This window comes from Grampus griseus (genome assembly GCF_964374135.1).
Source record: "Grampus griseus genome assembly, chromosome: 10".
Lineage (NCBI taxonomy): Eukaryota > Metazoa > Chordata > Mammalia > Artiodactyla > Delphinidae > Grampus > Grampus griseus.
The window spans coordinates 95,819,364-95,825,316 of NC_139004.1; the positions used below are offsets into that span (position 1 = coordinate 95,819,364).

Sequence of the window (5,953 nt, forward strand, 5' to 3'; positions counted from 1 at the left end):
AACAACCCCACAAAGAAGACATTTTCATTTTGATTTTGCACATGAGGAAACTAAGGCTTAGAGAAGTTGAGATCCCAAAGCTAGCAAGTGACAGAGCTAGAATTTAACTTAAGTACACTGACAATTATATAAGCCCAGTGCAGGTGAATTTTACACTGTACATTCCAAGGGCCTTATGTGTTGACTGGGCATTTGTGGCCTATGCTGAGCCACTAATCCAGGCCTCACAGTGGTTCTATGGGAAAAAGAATTCTGTTATCCAGCAGCCAGCCGCCGCGGGCTATGGTACCTTCCCTTTGCTGGGAATGACCCCATAATCTGAACAGAATTACCAGATCAGCCTACACAGGTTTATTGATGCTCAAACGCTCAAAGGCTTATAACAATGATACATTATATTTGAGACCAGCTAGATATAATTTAATTTCTTCTCTGAAGATTCAGAAGGCACTTTAGAAGTTTGCAGGACCTCGGGACTCTCATTATAACGTGTAACCCTCGCCGAACAGGGGGCTCTGAAGCATGAATTTGCAGAGACCCAGCGAATGGCAGGGGCTGCCTACTCTTCCATTCTACAGCTGAGGACAGGAGGCTTAGTGAGGTCAAGTCACTTTGCTTACAGTGTCAGACAGCTCATGGTGGGGCTGAGTCCAACTCTATCTGACACCAAAACCCTGGTTCTTTCCATAAGCCCACCCTGCTTTGCAAAGGCAAAGCTAACAATGCCCTCTGTATCTAAACATGAGAAAACCCAATGAGCTAAGTTACATGAAGAGTTATTTTTAATAGCTAAATTCCAGCAACATTATGGTAAAGAGGGGAAAAGAAATTAAGCTTTAATTTCATCTTCCAGGTCTTACAGGAAAAGACACAGGCTCTTTGTCATGTGTATTCTTTCCCTCGGTCTCAGCATTGCTAAAGAAGAAGCCTTCTCTCTGGGGTTTCTATGTACTGTAAACTTCATCAGAAAATCAGCAGTGCTGACATAAAAATGAAAATTACTTTCTTCTACTCTTGATTGGAAAGGGAGATAAGTGGACAGCCTTGGAGATTAAAGAGCAGCCTCCACAGAACACTGCCTGGTGGCAAACAGTGGGTGCTTGATACACAGTAACGTGATTCGAATATTATAAGAGCTAATGCATCTCAGTCTACTTATGTACCAGGCACTGCCCTGAGTACTGCAGATGTAGCACTCATTTAGTTCCCATGGCAACCCTGGGGGGCAGACCCTCCCATCCATTTAACAGCTGAGGAAACCAAGTCACAGAAAAACTGAATAAGTTGTCAAGGGTAATACAGTCTGTAAGGAGAGGTCATTTTAGCTGACAATTGAATTCATTAGAGAATGAGGGCTGGCAAGAAGGTTAAAAGGGATGAACGCTAATACTCATGTTCCTCACCTTTTGGGATTCATATATATGTATATAAATATGGGATACATCCCTGTGTATGTTATTATATATTTTATATTATATATTTTTTTACTTTATATGTTATAATTACAAATATGAATATATCTGAATATATTCCAAGTTATAATAAAATACAATATACAAAATATAATATAGTATTATATAAAATAACAGGAAACTTTTATTACCCATAGAAAACTTGGAATCTCTGCAGAAACATGTCACTCTACACCAGTCTCGCAAACACACGCCATCACTGCCTACGCAATATTCACAACAGGTGTTACTAATAATCTCTGCTCTCTTCTTCACGGAAGCCAAAGAAGAACTCGGAATCCTCTTTCACACAGCTCTTCAGGCAGCCACAGTCAACCAAGCAGAGCCAACTTGACAAATTCAAAATGATACGCCAGACTCACTCTAGTCAGCTGAGACTGAGGACTGCAGCCAAGGGTGGTCCTGCGGAGCCATCAGTTCTCAAGGGTCACCCATGTGGTTTCTGGTCACCGCACCAGCCATGGTGGCGGAGCAACGGGCCCTGTCAACAAGGATGGGACAGGAGAGCTGGATCCAGGGCGAAGGTGACCCCAGGGATGACGAGCCCTTGCTTTTCCTCACCAATTCCAAGTGAAGACACCGACCACCAAGATCCCCAGTGCAAAACACAGTTTAAAAATGTAGTGAAATTTACATTCTTAAATATCAGGCACTTTCCCTGGAGCAGCCTGTGAAAATGAGCCAGCTTCCTCTCCAATTAGCTTAATTAGTTCAAGAGGTTCTTTATTTGGAGAGGCTATCAGGAGAGGCAATATACAGAAACTCAAAAGAACACTCAGGACCTTCCTTCAGGGATTTCTTCCTTTCACACTGAAAGAAAAAAAAAGAAGTGCGGCGGATACTTGCAACTGAAGCTGAAACAATGAGGAAAGAGGACCTCAGGTGTAGAAGGAGTTTCAAGTCCAATGGTAGAGGATGCAAAGCTCACACTTTTCAGCCAAAATGAGGCAGTATCTGGTTCTTCTAGCCAAAACCGGAGAGTATCACTGTTCAGTTAATAACAGCTGTCTTTACTCAGGACTTACTTTGTCCTGGGTGTGTTCTCATAACTTAAACAACAATCCCACACATTCATTGTCACTGTTGTGCTTACTCTGCAGATGAGGAAACTGAGGCTTAGAGAGGTTCAATAACATACTCAAGGGTCACAAAGCGGTTGTCTTGGATCAATTTCCCCAGAACAGACAAAGCTGACCGCAGAACTCAGGAGAAAGTGAGTTGTTATGAAGCATTTCCAGGAAAAACAAAAAACCAGGCACTATCTGAATGGGGACATGGGACCCAGAGGTAAGGGGACGAAACAAGAGGGGGACATCAGGCAAGCATCCATCCCATGGAGGGGACCATGGCTCAGTCCCAGTGGGGAGCTCTGGAGAAAACTTGGGTCACACTTCAGAACGGTCACCATGGTAGTAAAGGAAGCCGGGTGTTTGTGTTCGTCATTGGTTAGCAGCTGCCCTGGGGTATGCAGATTCCCAGGTACTTCCGAGCTTTCTGAAGGAAATGGCAAAGGGGGTCCAGCAGCCTGAGGGTCTCTTTGCTGAGAGAACTCAAGTGCTGGCTGCTGGGAGCTATAGTGGCTACTGCACTGTCCTGCCCAGACAACCCCCCTACTCCCCATCCCCCCTTTCAAGTTCAAAGGTCTCATTCCCCAGCTACAATCCTGCCCAGGAATTGCCCTTGGCCAGGGAAGAATCCTTGCCCAAGGTTATGCACCCCTCCCAGGGAACCTCCTGCTCTCAATTCCTGCTTCAGGGTCTGTTTCCTATGAAAACAAACTTGCGTCAGGAGGGAAGGCACCCTGGAAGCCAGTGGTGGTCAAAACAGCAAAGGGCTCTGAAGGGATGACAGAGGGGATGCACTCCCAGCATTGGCCGCCCTGGCTCAGGATCAAAGCAGCATCAATAACCCTAAAATGTTAAAAGGCAAGACATGACGTATTGTTTCACTTTGTGAAACCAAACTGAATCAAGCTTTACACTCACGCAACTGGTCTGACGTATGTTCAAGCTTAGTCACTTTTCGAGAACCTGTCCCTAGGACAGCATGAAAATCTGGGAAAGCATGAAAGAATGATGTTCTCTGACGCACCTGGTCTCAGGCACGGACATTCCCAGGAGCGGGAACTGGAGGGATGCGTTATCTGCAGAGGTGATGGTGGTGCTGATGGTTCAGGGCAGGGAAGGACAGAAGGACAAGGGTTACAGGGGCCCACGATGAATAACTCTTCTTAAATTCTGCCCCTTCAATGTGCACCAGGGCCTGACCAAGCCAAGCTTTCTAACTGGTGCCCTGGTCCTACCTCTAACCTATCAAGGAAGAACAAGCCCTCCTGGGAAGAAACAGTAGCAAGTGGGACCCTTGGCTCGGTTACTGAAACTTCTCCAGTCATCTTCTAATGATACTTTGCCCTCTGACCCCTTTTACCCTCTCAGTCTCCCCAACCCCCCCACCATCCCTTGCTGCTTCCCCAGCCACAGCCTCTGATGCAACGGGGCAGGTCTCATCCCCACCCTGACTGCACCTCTATTCATTCAGCCCCAACAGGTCTGTCTCTTTCCTCTTGGCCAGAAATGCTCTGCCATTTCTTGTCCATCTATTTAAATCCATCCCACCTCTCCAGCTTCAAAGCAAGCTCTTCGAGATCCATCTAAGATGGTGACTGTGGAACTGGAAACCACCCCTACACCTAATCCCCCACCTACAGAAGAAGAGAAAACAGAATCTCATCAGGAGGTTGCTAACCCAGAACGTTATATTAAACATCCTTTACAGAACAGATGGACACTCTGGAGTTTTTAAAATGATAAAAGCAAAACTTGGCAAGCAAACCTTCAGCTGATCTCTAAGTCTGATACTGTTGACGACTTTTGGGCTCTGTACACCCATATCCAGTTGTCTAGCAGTTTAATGCCTGGCTGTGACTACGCACTTTTTAAGGATGGTATTGAGCCTATGTGGGAAGATGAGAAAAACAAACGAGGAGGACGATGGCTAATTACATTGAACAAACAGCAGAGACCAAGTGACCTCGATTGCTTTCGGCTAGAGACACTGCTGTGCCTTATTGGAGAATCTTTTGATGACTACAGTGATGATGTATGTGGAGCTGTGAATGTTAAGAGCTAAAGGTGAAAAAATAGCAATGTGGACTACTGAATGTGAAAACTGAGAAGCTGTTACACATATAGGGAGGGTAGACAAGGAAAGGTTAGGACTTCCTCCAAGGACAGTGATTGGTTACCAGTCCCATGCAGACACAGCTACTCAGAGCGGCTCCAGCACTAAAAATAGGTTTGCTGTTTAAGAAGACACCTTCTGAGTATTCTCGTGTGAGAATGCGTCAAGCAGTCGAGATTTGGGAGCTGAACCAAAGCCTCTTCAAAAGCAGAGGGGACTGCATTTAAATTTGATTTCCATCTAAATGTTGCTAAGATATAAGAGAAGTCTCATTCGCCTTTGTCTTATACTTTTGTGTTCATATATATATATATATATATATATTTTTTTTTTTAATTTTGGCTAGAGTGTCTACTATCTCAGTCGAAGAAGTATAGTACACATCGTCCCCAGAATCCATAAATGTGTTCCTGGCCCACTCTGTAATAGCTTAATAGAATTAAACATCACAGACACATTTGGCCCGTGCACAATACTAAAGAAAAGCATTTGCATTTCTATACCTCACAAGAGAACGATGCTGTTTATGTTCCATTGTACGCAGAAGCTTATTCTGCTCGTTTGAAAGAGTATGATGCGTGCGGTTTTCTAACAACTGTCTTTGTTTCTTTTTACAGCATTGTCTGTGCTGTACTCTTGCTGATGGCTGCTAGATTTTAATTTATTTGTTTCCCTACTTGATAACATCAGTGATTCTGGTTTCAGTTTTTCATTTGTTTTGCTTTTGTTTTTTTTTCCTCATGTAATACTGGTGAAGGATCCAGGAATATGACACAAAGGTGGAAAAAAGATTAATTTTGTGCATTCTTTGGTAGTTTTTTGTAACTACAAAGCTTTACTACAAATTTATGCATTTCATAGATCAGTGATCTATGTCTGTGTGATTTCCTAAATGTAGTTGTAGATTATAAAAAGTGTATCATCATAATTACCTTCCTAATTAGAATCAGTATGCCTGTTTTTGTATCTTTATGCTGTATTTTAACACTTTGTTATACTTAGGTTATTTTGCTTTGGTTAAAAAATGGGTCAAGTAGAAAAGTGGTCCCATTCATATTAAGACACTGTAGAAAACTGTAAATAGCATGTGTACAGTGAATTGCCTTTTAGACCAAAAAAAAAGCAAAAAAAAAAAAAAAAGCAAGACTTTCCTCCTCCAGGAAGCCTTTGCTGGCCGTTTCAGTGCACATAGACCCCTCCCTTGCCTGGTCACCAGCGCCACCCACAGCTGCGGAGTGCCTTTAGGCGAAAAGCAGCCACCTACTGTCATTGTGTACCGATGCTTCACCTCCCCAAAAGAG

At 43.7% G+C, this 5,953-nt stretch overlaps 1 pseudogene across 1 annotated transcript; it reads left to right on the top strand.

The window, feature by feature from the left end:
- The first annotated feature begins 4,127 nt into the window (after positions 1-4,127).
- Positions 4,128-4,843, top strand: LOC309829168 (eukaryotic translation initiation factor 4E-like; annotated as a pseudogene). Its single transcript has one exon. The product of its transcript is annotated as a eukaryotic translation initiation factor 4E-like (transcript).
- Positions 4,844-5,953: the final 1,110 nt, after the last annotated feature.